This window comes from Schistocerca gregaria, chromosome 6, assembly GCF_023897955.1.
Source record: "Schistocerca gregaria isolate iqSchGreg1 chromosome 6, iqSchGreg1.2, whole genome shotgun sequence".
In the NCBI taxonomy this organism is placed as follows: domain Eukaryota; kingdom Metazoa; phylum Arthropoda; class Insecta; order Orthoptera; family Acrididae; genus Schistocerca; species Schistocerca gregaria.
In genome coordinates, this window is record NC_064925.1 from 449677767 (window position 1) to 449696101 (window position 18335).

General features: G+C 42.9%; 1 protein-coding gene across 1 annotated transcript in view; it reads right to left on the bottom strand.

Annotated features, from left to right (window-relative positions):
* The window catches only part of LOC126278909 (dual specificity protein phosphatase 8-like), a 795043-nt gene that overhangs the window by 604013 nt on the left and 172695 nt on the right, over window positions 1-18335 (bottom strand). The window lies entirely within an intron of this gene.

Consider the following 18335-nt stretch of genomic DNA (forward strand, 5'->3'; position numbering starts at 1 on the left):
TCACCCATCACGCACCACGTCCACCCCCTGGATTCAGGAGAAGTTCGATGAGAGTTTGTACCTCTTTAAGTGGTTATTGCGTTGTGAATTCTGTCGCGACCTTTGTTCAGTACCTCTCACGCGTTCATGGTTTCAAAGCTAATGAGATACATTTCCTTGCATTGTGTAGAACAATAAGACCTGAGTCAAATCACTACCTGTACGCTGCCCAATTTATTACTCAGTAACCATTTTTTGGATTATTTAAGGCTTTGTCATCGTGCATGTGCCTTTGGTATGAGCTTCCACCACCGCCTGTATGTTCGCCCTTGCTCAGCTTACCCTTAGTAACCAATAATTAATATGGGTGCCCATTATTTATTAACTGCATCAGTCCGTGTGTGATTGGTGATGTTCATCCCCCATTATGTCTCCTTACCTAGACAATTCCATTCTAGTCAAATATTAAGGGACCTTCTACTCTATTAGGATTTAATCCATTCTAGGTGATGAATGTATTGACTGTGTTCCAAATCGTTACCACCATCTCTTTGGCATTAAGAAAATAAATGTCTGCAATTAACGAAAAGGAAACCCCTTTGATTATGTAAATGATTTGCCCAAGCGATTGTCGGTTTACCACAGAGCCAAAGCGATCAATGTATTGCAATGCTGAGGCCGACAAGTCGCGGAGTAACGAACGGTAAGGCGAATGTGTAACAAGATAAGCCCTACAGTGGCTTAAGAGATGTTGCCTTCCCTGACTTGCTCGCGTCAAATCGTGCTATCTGATGTGCTACGAAATACTGCGTTTAAATTACTGTGTCAGGTTAATCCTATATCGAGACGACTCTATTAGTCAGTGAATGTAGCGTGTACGCGAGCTCACTTTCAGTCTCTACAAAAGATATTAGAGCTCCTCGTTTAGACTTCGCTCTCAAGGACTTTTCTTTAACGTGCACGTCATTTATTCAGTAATAAACAATGGAAATAATATTTTCTACACGTCCGTTTCAACGTGTCGGGTTTATTGTTGGCAGAGGTTATGGACAGGCAGTGGATTTTGCCTTTACTTGTGTTGTGTACATAGTCCCGCGTAGTCAGCGCGTACACAACTTTCCCACTAGAGCGCGCCCCGCTAAGCACAACAGCGCAGGCACAGCGCTCGTCCGTCCCCGCACTACGAGATGGCGCTGTCTTAGAGACGGACCAAATTCTGCTTCCGCCGATCCGAGTATTAATATGTAACGCAGCCAATGAGATTGATGCTAACGTAGAACCTTTTCTCCTCACGGATCACACTCGCGCAGTGATACCTGAACGAGCGAGGTATTATAACGAGTGTACAGACCTCCGATTAGTCAGTCTGCATTTGCCTGCACCAGACTGTACGAGTCTGCATTAGTCTGCACTTGCCTGCACCAGTCTTTACGATACTGCATTAGTCTGTACCAGTCTGCATTAGTTTGCAGTCAAGTTTCAGTCTGTGCCTAATAAGATTGTCATATTCCTGTACATAGCCATGAAGAGAAAGCGTGCAAGTGGCATTTGTATCGTCTGACCTAACGGCAGAAGATAAACACGCCACGATAAGACAACGAGACATATTTCTGACACTCGCCTACTTCGTGAGAGCGACAAGTCAAATAATCTGATGGTGTGTGTACCAAAGGTCTTACAGTATACACACTACAACTTGGTTCGCGGTTCAGCCACAAGCTCATCCATGTGGGCAAGCGCTCAGGCGAGCAACTCGAAATTATCCTAGCAGTGAGACACATAGATCCTCAGTAGGGAATATTTGCGACAGGATTGCCAGTACTGTCATTTTCCATACAACCAAGGGAAACTTATCGGCCGGACGGAGTGGCCGTGCGGTTCTAGGCGCTACAGTCTGGAGCCGAGCGACCGCTACGTTCGCAGGTTCGAATCCTGCCTCGGGCATGGATGTGTGTGATGTCCTTAGGTTAGTTAGGTGTAATTAGTTATTAGTTCTAGGCGACTGATGACCTCAGAAGTTAAGTTGCATTGTGCTCAGAGCCATTTGAATCTTTTTTTTTTTTTTTTTTTTTTTTTTTTTTTTTTTTTTTTTTTTTTAGCTTATCGTAATCTTTGGTCGGGACCAGAGAACTGGTACTATTTAAAATCTGCCATGACAGCTCCAGCGTAGTATCACCGATCTCTAGTGTTTCTATGAGTATTTGGTCGTGTATATATAACAGAATAAAGTCAGTGACTTGTTCGATATAATTTTGTAAAAGAGTCTTTCCTGAAGTCTTCCATTATTAAGCTACAATTTTAATCGACATTTGATACTGAAACTCTACGAGAAGCCATGTTTAAGATTAAATTATGAGAATTCAGGTCCTCCTATTATGCAAAGCACTATTATTAATTTTTACACCCAAACATGCCACAGTACCTTTTTACCATTGTTAGTGGGTCTTTTTATTACGATCTGTGAGCTATAAATTTGTTGTACGTAAATCTGTTGTAACTAAAGCTCAGTCTGTGTTCAATTTATGTATGGGTCTACGTTGTCCATTGTCCTATACAAATTTAAAATAGGGTGCTTCAAATTTCACAGATTTTCTGCAAGCCACACGCCATTCAGAGTTCATGTAAGGCAGTCGCACTTGTGGGATACGCAGCAGCCCAAAGCCAGGAGGAGTTTAATAGTAATTCTGTGGTTTTCACTAGCCGAGTCCTCAATATCAGTCTAACAAAGAAATTTATTGCGTTCGATGCAGAACTACACCTGATCTTGAGAACACTAGAGTCAATGCGATGACGTTGGATTACATAGTTCGTCGTCCCCGCTGATAATCCAAATGCGCTTCAACGTAGACAATATTTGTACCGAGCAGGCTAATAATCGAGATATCCAGTCGCCTTCCTCCAGCTTCTAACGCAAGACAAAGAGAAACGTATCGGATGAAAAAGCGAGTAGAAGGGGGCCCGCATCAAACAAGACCGAAGACTGACACACAAAAAAACATCTCCCGACTACGAATCCAGTGCCTTACTCACAGCAGAGCGTCGTTAGGTTGTGACGTTCATCTCTGTGAAAGGGGGACTTGCAAGTGCCTATTTAAGTTATTCGCACAATATGAAGATCATTAATTCGTTACGGGGTTCCAACATTCTTTCATTATTTTGAATCAACTAATTATTTCCATTAAGTTCTAACGTCCTTGGGAACACTCTCTGTAGCGCTTTTCTTATGCCGTTCAAATTCGATTTCTAGTAGCAACGATTTACCTGGAAGTATGAGTGTGGCCTAAATTTCTCCTACATAACACATCCGTCAGGGACACTTCAACCCAGGTACAGATGTCTACGTAGACTGTTTGTGATATGATTGTGAAATGGTTGGCTGGTTGGTTGGTTTGGGGAAGTGTACCAAACGGCGAAGTCATCGGTCCCATCGAATTAGGGAAGTATGGGGAAGAAAGTCCCTTTTCAAAGGAACCATCCTGGCAATTGCCTGTGATTTAGAGAAATTGTAAGTAGGCTGTTTAGGTTCTTGTATTGGTAACGCCGCCACCACGTAGCGCTCTGTATGAAAATCACTGGCTGTGCTATGTGCAGTATGTGGCTGGTTTGCATTGTCGTCTGCCATTGTAGTGTTGGGCAGCTGGATGTTAACAGCGGGTAGCGTTGCGCAGTTGGAGGTGGGCCGCCAGCAGTGGTGGACGTGGGGAAAGCGATGGCGGAGTTTTGAAATTTGTAAGAATTGGTGTCATGAACTGATATATATATATTATGACTATTAAGGTAAATACATTGTTTGTTCTCTATTAAAATCTTTCATTTGCTAACTGTGCCTATCAGTAGTTAGTGATTTCCGTAGTTTGAATCTTTTAGTTAGCTGGCAGTAGTGGCGCTCGCTGTATTGCAGTAGTTCGAGTAATGAAGATTTTTGTGAGGTAAGTGATTTGTGAAACATATAGGACAATGTTAGTCAGGGCCATTCTTTTGTAGGGATTTTTGAAAGTCAGATTGCGTTGCGCTAAAAATAATGTGTGTCAGTTTAACCACAGTCATGTACAATTTTTCAAAGGGGATGTTTCAAAATCACGGGAAACCTAAGTCAGAACGGTTAGCCGTAGGTTTGAACCGTTGTCCTCCAGAAAGAGAGTCCGGTGTGCTAACTGTGGTGTCACCCCCAGATACCACACTTGCTAGGTGGTAGCCTTTAAATCGGCCGCGGTCCGTTAGTATACGTCGGGCCCGCGTGTCGCCACTATCAGTGATTGCAGACCGAACTCCGCCACAGGGCAGGTCTAGTCTAGAGAGGTTCTCTATCACTCACCCCAGTTGTACAGCCGACTTTGCTAGCGATGGTTCACTGCCTGCATACGCTCTCATTTGTAGAGACGACAGTTTAGCATAGCCTTCAGCTACGTCATTTTCTACGACCTAGCAAGGCGCCATATTCAGTTACTATGTCTTCTGAGCAAATAATATTGTGACTCATGTACCGTCAAGAGTGACGTTCATCATTAATGGATTAAAGTTAAGTATCAAACTAAGTACGTCCGCTTTCTGAATTCTAATTCCTTGTCATGTTCCAGACCTCACGTCAGTATAGTCCTTCCCTCCTCACGCCAGCCTGCGTCAGCTAAAACGCGTGCATGTCGGCCTCCACTAGTAACACGGTGTTGGCTTTTCTGCCAACACAACAGATTTCTCCACTAATGGAAAGATCCTGAATAGTTTGGAAGATAAATGAGTCAACATCGCTGAAAGTAGGAACGATTCTTTGTTTGGGATGAACTAAGAGGTTACTGAATGTCGGAGATACTTGAGTGAAATAGTACGTGTGTAATTGCGACTCAAATGCAAAATTTTGTTCGGTCTTTGAGTTTCTACAACACGCTCGCGACAATTTATAGATCTCCACTACCAAAATCCCTTATAGCGGTAGAAATTCCTAGGTTCTCACCGATACTTTGGTGCTCAGAAGTGACAGGTAGAAGGATTTACCACCGACTAGAGCGATGGGGAATATACCAGAAGAAAGTGAGGTGCAATTTTTAGTATTAAATGGTCTTTTGTGCTAAGAAATATGAATGGACAAGCAGCAGCACTGAAGGAGAAGAGCAAATAAAATAATAAAGGGCAGATTTCCCTAGCTTAAATAACAATTAACTTCTTAATGTCCTTTGTCATTTGGGAATATGGCTATTTCCTCCAAATTATTCATCTGGAAAATGTGACTGTAAAAGCGTTAAGGATTGTTATAAACGCAATGGCCCTTTGAAATGGTTCTCTTGCAGCGCGAGATTTAAAAGGAACAGCTGTTACATTCATTTTAAGCTCGCTGAAGTTATTCTTGCTTAACCTAAATACGAGTCGTTTTTAATGGTCAATTATGAGTACTTTAGGCACTTTATGTGAAATAAGCTGCCTTAATATCTGGGAAGCGTCTACGCGTAATGGAGAATTGTCGCCTTAATCCTCCATTACAGGACTAGAAACGTACCTCTCCTCGAGAACTTGGCCGTATGGTCCGTCCACAAATAGCGAAGGCGACTCTCCAGCAGCGCGTACTGCCGGTGGACGAATGGCTGTAGGAATAATGAGCATGAGCGAATGGTATTAATTGCACGAATAACGCAGCAGCTCATAACTCATTTACCTAGGAAAATCGGCACACAGCTGTATGTTTTGAGAAGTTATTTTATTTAGACAACCAGTTTCGGAACCTCAACAATGCCACCTTCAGTCCTTTATGCACTCCATATGCAGACAGTCAGGTATATCGATACTTGTATACTGGAGCCACTAATATCTGCAGCCCGTGAAAGGTTTTTAAAGTGCTTACTTCGAAGACTTGACAACTTCGACTTTTTGTCAAGTCGTCGAAGTAAACACTCGAAAAAAAAATCACGGAATCCAGGTATTGATGGCTCCAGTATGCAAGTATTGATACATCTGACTATCTGTACATGGAGTGCATAGAGGCCTGAAGATGGCAGTACTGAGTTGTCGAAACGGGTTGTCTAAATAAAATAGCTTCTCAGAACTTAACACTGTTAGGAGATTTTTCTAAGTAAATATCTGACAGCCCGCTGCTCCGATTCCACGTCGATTAATAGAGATATAACACAGCCTGCTTGGTAAAGGTTCATCCAGTTTCGCAATCCTGTATCTTCTAGATAAAAACTTGCGCTAAATAAACGCATTGAAACTAAAGTTTTATCGTGGCAGTTGACGCTGCCGGTACGGTCTGCTTGGCACAAGTAGTTGACTTGCTGGCACGTCCATTCTGAACCCAACGTGGGTTGAGATTCCGATAACAGAGCAAGAAGAGGTGTTTTGCATCCTCGGTTGCAACAGATTCAATTCAGCTATAACTGTGGAGCATGATATTTGTCGAGAGCACATCACTGCATCACCTACAGCCCAACGCATTCGACGGTGGAAGCAGCAGTTTCAAGACTGATTGTTTGGGGGGGGGGGGGGGGTGGATATACACGTCGCCCCTTTTGCTCGTTCGCGATGCGGAGCGCGTTCGACAGATTTACACGCACTCCGCTCAAGTCTAATCGCAGTGCCAAATAAGATTTAGCCGTTCCTCGTTAATGTGTCTCGTATCTGTAAAAGACGGCTTATGTGTTTCGAATTATACAGCATCAATTGCTTCAAATCGATCTTGATGGTGATAAACAGCAATCCGCAATTTTTTGTGAAGTCATTATTAGCATGGAAATGAAAAATAGCAGTTTTTCGTTTAGTGCTGATTCATGAGGCTGCCTTCCATGTAGGAGAGCACATAAGCTGCCAGAACTATAGGGAGAATACTGTAGAATGTAACACTTGTATATTCTTCTCGCAAATTCTCTTCGAAAATCGCGTGTTTTTTGTTTTCAGATAAATGGAGAAAATTTGTTTCCAACTTCCAGGTGAATGTTATACGACTTTTAACTATGTATGCAGAGCTCACCATCTGCAGCATCGTTGACAGAACCAACTGCGGACCATTGGTGCAGCGCCGGGTGCAGGGTCTGAATCAGAGGCTCAGACGGTTTTGCGACCGTGTTGGCTGCAGATTCCTTGACTTGCGCCATTGGGTGGTGGGGTTTCGAGTTCTGCTTAATAGGTCAGGAGTTCACTACACTCAGCTGGCGGTTACACGGGTAGCTGAGGCTGTGTGGCGTGGACTGGGCGGCTTTTTAGGTTAGAAGGACTTGGGAAAGTACGGGGTGGGCTGCAATCTCAAAGGGTGCATGCCAAATACAGGACGTGCTTGGATCAAGTAACAGCCGGAATTATAGTTGTAAATTGTTGTAGCTGTGCTGGGAAAGTCCCTGAGCTACAAGTGCTTACAGAAAGCACAGAAGCTGAAATCGTTATAGGTACAAAAAGCTGGCTAAAGATTGAAATAAGTTCTGCAGAAATTTTTAGGAAGTCTCAGACGATGTTCAGGAAAGATAGATTAGCAGAATTGGTGATGGAGTGTTTGTGTCTGTCAGTAGTGGTTTATCTTGTAGTGAAGTCAAAGTAGATACTCCGTGCGAATTGGTGTGGGTGGAGGTTATACTTAACAGCCGAACTAAGTTAGGCCGGCCGGAGCGGCCGAGCGGTTCTAGGCGCTTCAGTCTGGATCCGCGCGACCGCTACGGTCGCAGGTTCGAATCCTGCCTCGGGCATGGATGTGTGTGGTGTCCTTAGATTAGTTAGGTTTAAGTAGTCTAGGGGACTGATGACCTCAGATGATAAGTCCCATAATGCTCAGAACCATTTGAACCATTTTTCGAACTAAGTTAATAATTGGCTCTTTCTACCGACCCCCAGACACCGATGATATAGTTGCTGAACAGTTCAGAGAAAATTTGAGTCTCGCAACAAATAAATACCCCACTCATACGGTTATAGTTGGTGGGGACTTCAACCTTCCCTCAATATGTTGGCAAAAATACTTCTTCAAAACCGGTGGTAGGCAGAAAACATCTTCCGAGATTGTCCTAAATGCTTTCTCCGAAAATTATTTCGAGCAGTTAGTCCACGAACCCACGCGAATTGTAAATGGTTTCGAAAACACACTTGACCTCTTAGCCACAAACAATCCAGAGCTAGCAGAGAGCATCATGACTGATACAGGGATTAGTGATCATAAGGTCGTTGTAGCTAGGCTCAATACCGTTTCTTCAAAATCCACCAGAAACAAACGCAAAATAATTTTTTTTAAAGCGGATAAAGTGTCACTAGAAGCCTTCCTAAGAGACAATCTCCATTCCTTCCCAACTATGCAAATGCAGACGAGATGTGACTCAAATTCAAAGATATAGTAGCAACAGCAATTGAGAGATTCATACCTCAAAAATTGGTAAGAGATGGAACTGATCCCCCATGGTACACAAAACAAGTCCGAACGCTGTTGCAGAGGCAACGGAAAAAGCCTTGCCAAGTAATAATGGCCGCTATCGACAGGGGATCTCAGGTTCATTCCGTATTTCTAGATTTCCGGAAAGCTTTTGACACCGTTCCTCACAAGCGACTACTAGGCAAGCTGCGAGCCTATGGCGAATCGTCTCAGTTGTGCGACTGGATTCGTGATTTCCTGTCAGGAAGGTCGCAGTTCGTAGTAATAGACGGCAAATCATCGAGTAAAACTGAAGTGATATCAGGTGTTCCCCAGGGAAGCGTCCTGGGACCTGTCCTGTTCCTGATCTATATAAATGACCTGGTGTCAATCTGAGCAGTTCTCTTAGGTTGTTCGCAGATGATGCTGTAATTTATCGTCTAGTAAGGTCATCCGAAGACTAGTATCAGTTGCAAAGCGATTTAGAAAAGATTGCTGTATGGTGTGGCAGGTGGCAGTTTACGCTAAATAACGAAAAGTGTGAGGTGATAAATAGTAAAATTCTCTAGGCTGTCAATTCAAGTAAGTACCTGGGTGTTAAAATTACGAACAACTTCCTTTGGAAAGACCACATAGATAATATTGTGGGGAAGGCGAGCCAAAGGTTGCGCTTCATTGGCAGTACACTTAGAAGATGTAACAAGTCCACTAAAGAGACAGCTTACACTACACTCGTTCGTCCTCTGTTAGAATATTGCTGCACGGTGTGGGATCCTTTCCAGTTGGGATTAACGGAGGTCATCGAAAGGGTGCAAAAAAGGGCAGTTCGTTTTGTATTATGACGTAATAGGGGAGAGAGTGTGGCAGATATGATACGCGAGTTGGGGTGGAAGTCATTAAAGCAAAGACGTTTTTCGTCGCGGCGAGATCTATTTATCAAATTTCAGTCACCAACTTTCTCTTCCGAATGCGAAAATATTTTGTTGAGCCCAACCTACATAGGTAGGAATGATCATCAAAACAAAATTAGAGAAATCAGAGCTCGAACAGAAAGGTTTAGGTGTTCGTTTTTCCCGCGCGCTGTTCAGGAGTGGAATGGTAGAGAGATAGTATGATTGTGTTTCGATGAACCCTCTGCCAAGCACTTAAATGTGAATTGCAGAGTAGTCATGTAGATGTAGATGAAAAGAGAGGTTAAGCGCTAACCTTGGTTTTATTTCGCTTTTTACGCGGTGAACCTTGTCGGCAATGCAAAGAAGAAAGAGATGATTTGTGAGAGACAACTGTATTTCCATCTGTTGGTAAACGTGACAGTTTGGTAGAGAGATCATGGAACGACGACGAGAGAGAGATCTGCGAGTGAATGAACCTAAACAGGACCAGCGATTTTTTCAAATAATGTATGTACACTGGAGACCAAAATTAAAGCAACAAACGGAAATTTTGGAAGTTTGCGTTTATTTTGCCACATAACATGCTGTAGCGATGTAGAAACAATGTAAAGAATACAGAACGTAATGAACTGCATAAAAGTAGATTAAAATGTTCTTCGGTTTTTACCAACTTAACGGATTTGCACATGCACTCTGACTACTGGTTAATGTGCTCAGTATGTGGTCTGACCACCTCTGGCACCAATACAAGCGTAGAAACGACGGGAGATGCTGTGAATGATGTCGTCAGTCTCATGTTGAGGCAATAACGCCCATTCTTCCCGCAGAACTGCTCGCAAGTCTTGGAGAGTGGTGTATGGTGACGTGACGCAATTTTTCTCCCTAGTGCATCCCAGATATGCTATACTGGATTCAAATCGGGAAAGCGAGCAGGCCACTCCATGCGTCTAATATCTTCCCTTTCAAAGAATCAATCATCCGCAATCTATGAGGTCGAGAATTATCGCCCATCAATCCAAAGTCTGGGCCCACAGCACCTCGCAACAATCGTGCATAAGATCCCAAGATCTCCTCGCGGTACCTGGCAGCAGTTAAGTCGTGCTCACTCACCTGTAAAACTTCATGAAGAGGGGTTCGAGTGGTAAATTGAATACCTGACCACACCATTAAGGCTACTCCTCGATATCGGTCTCCTTCCACAATATTTAGGTCCCAAAATCTTGTTCCAAGTTCCCTCCAGATGCGAATCCGTCGAGAAACAATGTCCAGACCAATTCGGGACTTGTCTGTGAAAAGGACACTGGCCCACCGTTCGACTATCGAGGTGTCATGAGGACTCCACTCTAGACCCCCTCTATGAAGCCGGCCGGGGTGGCCGAGCGGTTCTACGCTTTACAGTCTGGAACCGCGCGACCGCTACGGTCGCAGGTTCGGATTCAGCCTCGGACATGGATGTGTGTGATGGGACATAACTGCTGAGGTCATCAGTCCCCTAGAACTTAGAACTACTTAAACCTGACTAACCTGACGACATCACACACTTCCATGCCCGAGGCAGGATTCCAACCTGCGACCGTAGTGGTAGCGCGGTTCCAGACTGTAGCGCCTAGAACTGCTCGGCCACCCCGGCTGGCAAGAACGAGGAAATGGCATCTGTTGTTGATCTTCAAAATTACATAGTCCCATGTTGCCACTGACTCCAAGACAATAAACCCATTCTGAAGCTTACAGTAGAAATGTTTTTAAAAGATCTAGAGTGTGTCAACAGAGAATTTATATTGTTTAGAATTAGGACGAATTTATACCGTTAATTGACTGAATATGTTTAGCGGTAACCGTCAACCAAATACATTACTTCATGAAATATACTTTCTTGTAGATAACATTTCTGATTTTGAGTCGGCAAGTATGGCAACATAATCTCATAAAGAGTCGATCACACGGTGTGGAAGATTTGTAGAAGCTCAGTACGGCAGATGCAAGACTGCCCTTCTTCACCATGAAGTAGCACAATCCCTTGCTCTCAACGACCCTGCTCAAAGATATATCATTTGAGATTCTCCTACTGGCCAGTCCGCATAGTTTTAGTATCTGCGGTGGGTGCAAGCCGCTAGGTTTACTGTCTGTGCAATATCCGAGATTGTCCATGGGTCGTGAGGCTGATCGGTCTTACGTAACAAATGAAAGAGACAGATGCCGTCGGTTCGTGTATCCCTCTCCACCCTCTCCGCATCCCAAAGAATGTCTGTTTTTAAGGAGGCAACCAATCAAGATGCAAGAGAGGGTAATTTGTACATGTTCAGGTGGTTTTTTTTCTTTTGTTTAGCGAAACAAGTGTGAGAATCTCCTTATTACATTGCTGCTTGTGACACACCTGTAGAGACGTTGAAGGGACGGAAACATGCCACTTCGATGTATGGTATTGTTCCATTTTTTACCTACATCATGGGTATTATGTCAGCGCCTGTTTTGGAGAGGCATGGTTTCAGTTTCTTCGAATGAGTCATAAGCAGTAATAATACTCCGGAAATCGCTCGTTTCTACAGCACAAAATATTTTAGCATAGATCAACACATTCCATAGAACTCATCGACGGCAAATCAAACCCTCTCGCATCGTGGACACCAGTGTGAATGATTGCCTCGTCCCAAACTTAGCACCCTCGAGAACTCATTCTTTCCAGATCAAGTAACTTTCCTACTGATCATGGAAGTACTACACAAACATACACTGAAGATCCAAAGAAACTGGTACACATGATTAATATCGTTTAGGACCCCCATAACACGACGTGGCATGCACTCGATTAATGTCTGACGTGGTGTTGGAGGGAATTGACACCAAGAATTCTGCAGGAAGTTCCGTAAATCCGTAAGAGTAGGAGGGGGTGGAGATCCCTCCTGAACAGCACGTTGCAACGCATCCCAGATAGGCTCAATAATATTCATGTCCGAAGGGTTCGGTCACCAGCGGAAGTGTTTAAACTCATAAGAGTGTTCCTTTAGCCGCTCTGCACGTGCGGGGTGTCGCATTGTCCTGCTAGAATGGCCCAAGTCCGTCGGAATACACAATGGGCGTGAATGCATGCAGGTGATCAGACAGAATGCTTACGTACGTGTCACGTGTCAGAGTGGTATCTACACGTGTCAAGAGTCACATATTATTCCAACTGCCAGACCCCAGACCGTTACAGAGCTTCCATCAGTTTGAACAGTCCCCAGCTGATATGCAGGGTACATGGATTCATGAGGTGGTCTCCATAGCAGTACACGTCCATCCGCTCGATACAATTTGAAACGAGACATGTTTTCAGTAATCAACAGTCCAATGTCGGTGTTGACGAGCACAGGCGTGGAGTAAATCTTTGTGACGTACAGTCATCAAGAATACACAAGTGAGCCTTCCACTCCAAAAGCCTGTGTCGATGATGTTTCGTTGAATGGTTCGCAGATTGACACTTGTTGACGGCCCAGCATTGAAATCTGCAGCAATTTGCGGAATGGTTGCACTTTTCTCTCGCTGAACTACTCTCTTCTGTCGTCATTGGTCCCGTTCTTGAAGGATCTTTTACCCGCCGCAGCGATAGCGGAGATGTGATGTTTTACCGCATTCCTGATATTCGCGATACACTCTTGAAATGGTCGTACGGGAAAAATCCCCATTTCATCTCTACCTCGGAGATACTGCGTCCCATCGCTCGTGCACCGACTGTAACACCACGTTCTAACTCACTTAAATCTTGATAACATGCCGCTATAGCAGCAGTAACCGATCTAACAACTGCGAGAGGCACTGGTTGTCTTGTACTGTATAGGTTTTGCCGACCGCAGCACCACATTCTGCTTGTTTATATATCTCTGTATTTGAATAGACATGCCTATACCAATTTCTTTGGGCTTTCAGCGTAAAAGAACACTCCAGAAGGGTGCATGCCGCACATACATTAAAGCTGTGCTGGATGAGAAGTACTTAGGGCAAGCTAGATATGAAACTAAATTCGGAGTGTTTACCGTAGATCAGCGAGGGCGCTGGGTTTCATTAAAACTGAAATGACGTCATCATTTAGAGAGGAGCTGTGGTAGGAGCGAGAGGACCTCAATAAGTAAGTTACACCTGTTGTCCCACGCTCAACAAGAGTGGCGCAATCGATGCATCGCAGTGTGCGAGTAGGATGACGCTGCAACCGGAAACGTACTCCAGAGCTGAATTTTGCGTGACAATACTGACAATACGATTCTTGCCGGTAAAATGTGTAGATTACATACAAATGTGGAATTTTGGAGATGTATGGACCGAACGCAGTTTCTCGTCCAGCTGTAGCTGAATGGACCCAGCAATTTGACTAAAACTGTAAAGAGGTATCAGGTGCTGTTCGGGAAGGAAGGCCATCGACATCGGGGGAAGGAAGGCCAGGCGACAACGTCCAGGCAATCGTGGAACCGTTTCATCCGTAATAGCTGATTTTCCGACAGTGAGTCCGTTAACACAGCGGTTGGTTCCGTGACAGAGAAGCTGATTTCTGTCGTGGAGGAACTGGACGGCTTGCAGAACCTTCCGAACGTTGTATGCAGAGATTTAGTGACTATGCTGAAAAACACTGTCACGTATGGGAAAAGGGGAATATGTATTGGTGGAAAGAGAATAGAATGTATAAGATTTGCTGATGACATGGTTTTAGTGGCAGAAAGTGAGCGGACAGTGAATAACATGCTGAAAGATCTGAATGAAGCTTGTGTGGAATATGGGATGCAAATAAACACAGCAAAAACAAAGAGTATGGTCATCAGTACAAGACGCAGACTGTCCAATATTAAAATAGGACAATCTACCATTAGACAAGTAAGTACATTTAAATACCTTGGAAGCACAATAACTGAAGACTTGAGATGTCACCAGGAGGTGAAAACTCTAATTGCCATAGCGAAGGAGGCATTTAACAGAAGGAGAAGACTCTTATGTGCAAAGTTAGATAATGGACTAAGGAAAAGGCTTGGCAGATATTTTGTCTGGAGTGTGGCACTACATGGGGCATAAACATGGACGCTGAGACGAGAGGATGAAAAAAGGTTAGAAGCATTTGAGGTGTGGATGTGGAGGAGAATGGAGAGAATAAGCTGGATGGAAAGAATGAGTAATGAAACAGTATTGGAAAGGGTTGGTGAGAGAAGATGTCTGCCGATGGTTGTAAGAGTAAGGAAAAAGAACTGGTTGGGACATTCATTGAGAAGGGAGTGCTTGCTAGCAGATGCTTTGGTAGGATTGGTTTGTGGGAGAAGACCGAGAGGAAGAAGGAGATACAAGATGATAGGTAAAATAAAAGGGAAGAGGAAATTATGCAGACCTGAAGAGGATGGCGGAAGACCGGACAGTCTGGAGAACTACCATGTGAAAACCTGCCTTTTGGCAGAACACTGATGATGATGTATCAGTGTCACTTTGACGTGTAGTACGGCATTCAATAAAAATTATTTAGCGTGACATAATAATGAGTAACTTATTTTTGAAGTTCCTTCGTACTTTCTTTCAGTTTGTTATCATCACAGGCTGAAAAAGATCAGCGTTTATGTCGTGTGCTTTTACGTCACTGGCAACACTGTATTGCTTTTCTCGTAATCCGTCTTTCCCCGGTTGAACAAGAAGCGCTTGATGTCCAAATAGGTGGTTCGAGGAGTCTGCCTTATACAGGATGGGGCAAATGAAAGTGGTCAAGACTAGTGGGTAGGATTTGTGCAACATTAACGGAGGAGGAAACGACCTATAGTTACACCCGACAGCATGGCGCAACTGCTCATACAGCCGGCCGGACTTTGGATCACATTTAAACAATCGTCACATCTGACGGTGTTGTCAGAGATGTCAGTCCGGTCGTGGCCACCCAGGTCACCTGACCTATCACTGTGCGATTACATTACATGAGGAGTCCTCAAGTCTAAGGTGTATTGCAACATCCCTCAAAGTCTTCAAGAACATTTCGGATGAGATTGCAGCAATTCCAACAGTCCAACTGCGATCCACCTTCCGCAACTTGCTGACAGGGTCCCAGCGGTACCAAGAGGTGAATGGTAGTCAGTTTCGACATCTGCTATAGTCAGGTTAGTACTGTATTTCCTTTCGTCTGCTGTGTTTGTTTGCACCTTGGAACTCTGTTCTCTGGGCCACTTTTATCTACCCCATCCTGTATTTCCGTCCAAATGTTATTCACACATTTGCAAAGGAAATCTTCAGAAATTCCTATGTTTAGTTTTGCTTCAGAGGGATTGAAAATGCAGAGAAAAAGCAAAACCTATAAAAACTATTGCATTCTTCTAAACACAGCATCTAAATTTTTAATAGTGAATTCTGTGATAAACTGGCTTTGTATTTTCTAGGACGTTAACATATTTCGTTGCCGAGAACCCAATATGATACGAAAACTCTATAGATGGCCATTATATTTAAACGTACAGTAATATTGTTAGTTATAGCTTGGAGAAAAGGAACAAAAATCTGTAGTGACAGGCAGAAAAGCCAATAGATTAATAGCACAAAATATATATTTTTGCGCATAACAAGAAAAAGTTACTGTTTCCGAAAATTAAAATAAATCACACTTTTACTCTTTATTGAAATCCAGCACATGCGTCGTTGACGGTAGAAATTATTTACTTCACAACTGCGGTTTCGACCTTTGAACTATTTTCAAGTGGTTTTGCCAAGCGACGTGACTTAAAAATGTCCCAAAGGCCGAAATTGCATTTGTGGAGCAAATAATTTCTGCAGTCAAGGTTGAATTGATGTCCTTCAAAAAATTATACGGTACTGTGGACCCCGATCATAAGAAGTTGATTATTAATCATTGTAAAAAGAGTAGCTAGTAAATTTTTACTCAGAAGAAAATTAGTTGCTCCTCCTCCGCGTTCACAAGACCCCAAAGGACAACAATAGGTGCTAGATGACGACCTGTCGTGTTTACTTTCTCAATAAGATACTGATTCTGGTGATGACCCGCAAAAGAAGAAACCCGTAAACTGTCGCAAATACACGATATATGATCAAGACGTTTGTGAATAAAAGTTCCGATGATAGATTTCCTTTGGAGACTCATACTTCAGGCAGTTAATCGCATACATTGAGCAGCTAAAGTATGCACATTTCTAAGTTGTACTATAATTCCACAGTCGATTGTCGATTATTAAAGCAAGATTGATAGAGACAATCAGCGACAGCAGACCCTTTTACCCCAGCCCAAATTGATACAACGTAATTTCTAATTTTTTGTAGAACTACATAAGACGTGTGCATAATAATAGCACAACAGAGCTGAATGCTTGCTGTCTCTACAGATACCATACAGTACGTCTGAAATTTTAACTTAAGTCCATATTTAGAACATTGAAACCAGTTAAGTTCATCACCCGATATTTTGATACCGTTAATCGAGGGTCTATATCAACTAAAGATCATTATAAGATAATAGATTTCATGTGGGGCGTACTCGTTTGGCTAATTCCAAAATTATGTCTTATACTAACTAAAAAGTCACGATGCAATACTCTTAATTCTATTAAACGACTGATTTCAAAGGTAACGTTTATCCAGCTGCTGGTACAGAACGAAAGTTCATGTTTAAGACATATAACAGTATCCCAGACGCATCAGGTGATTAATGCTAATAATTTATTAACTGCAGTACAAAATTCTCAATACCTTCGGAAATTCTATAGACTTACAAAATCTAAGATAAGTTTGGGGCCCAGCACAAAAATTCCTTTAAGATGGAGCATTTTACGCGTCATTTCATAGTCGTTTTAAGTTTCCTGAAATTTGCGCATATTTTATTTTGCTAAGACAGCAGAACAAGTTGCGTAAGGATCATTTGACTGAAATATTGTTGCTACTACATTAATGTACATTACCATTAACTTGATATACAAAGGACAACCTGTTTTATGTGGAAACTAATATCACGTAAAGTGCTAGCAGTCAGGCAACTCATTTCTACAGTGATGTATATGTTTGTACTTCGTTTTTAAGACCTCACCCCTCTTCAACTGATAGACAGAGCCATGCTTGCACGTATAATTTCAGGAGACGCCGTAGACAGTTCAGTGCGCATTGATGTTGAGGTAGGTCAGCATGACCTATGGTACCTGTTTTTTTTGTGAATACCTGCCGAAATTAAATTAGTAACAGTGCAAAAACATGGTCGACAGTATTTGTTTTTGTGAACAATTTTTGGGTAGTAAAAATACTGCCTTGGATAAACGATCCTGGCTTATAAACATTGACAGTAGCTCAGCTGCCTCTACCACTGTCGTTTTATGCGACCCGCAGTGTCGTACTGGCCATGAAAAACAATTCATTCTCTCATCTTGATATTCTCTCACTCGCTAACCGCAAACCATTTGTCCTGCAGAAAAAAATAGAAAGGATCTTCTTTCGTAGGTTATTTATTACAGTTAAATTTTGTACTGGGATACGTTTTCAATAGAGAACATAGTTTCCGAGTTATTCAAGAAAAATCTACAACAATGACTATCAAACACACCTCCATTCCCACACTCATAACCCACCGGTCAGGATTACTAGTATGTTACTATTGGTACTACCTCCTACAATTGTACAAAAATTTGCGACTGCAGGGAATTATTTCCCACATTCCACCACTTCTGGTCTTCATTGACTCGCCTAATTAAGCCACCAGCTTAATCGAGCAGCTACTATTTATAAAACTGATGTTTGTGTACATTGTACCCAACAATTTTGCGAATTTTAACAAAAAGAACAAACACTTACAGCACTGTATTCGTCAGGCCTTCTAATTACGAAAGTACGGTGGTTGTAAGGGTTGAGATTGGACCTATTTGTCAATGTAATTAGCTTTAGCGTAACGTAAGTAATTTTCTTTCATTACTCAACAGACACATTTAAATTATGAAGATAACTAAGTAGTGAGCTGTTCTGGTGGGCGGGCCGGAGTGGCCGAGCGGTTCTAGGCGCTATAGTCTGGAACCGCGTGACCGACTGCCTCGGACATGGATGTGTGTGATGTCCTTAGGTTAGTTAGGTTTAATTAGGTCTAGGTTTTAGGGGACTGATGACCTCAGAAGTTAAGTCCCATAGTGCTCAGAGCCATTTTTTTGTTCTGGTCGAATAATAGCCCAATCAATAGA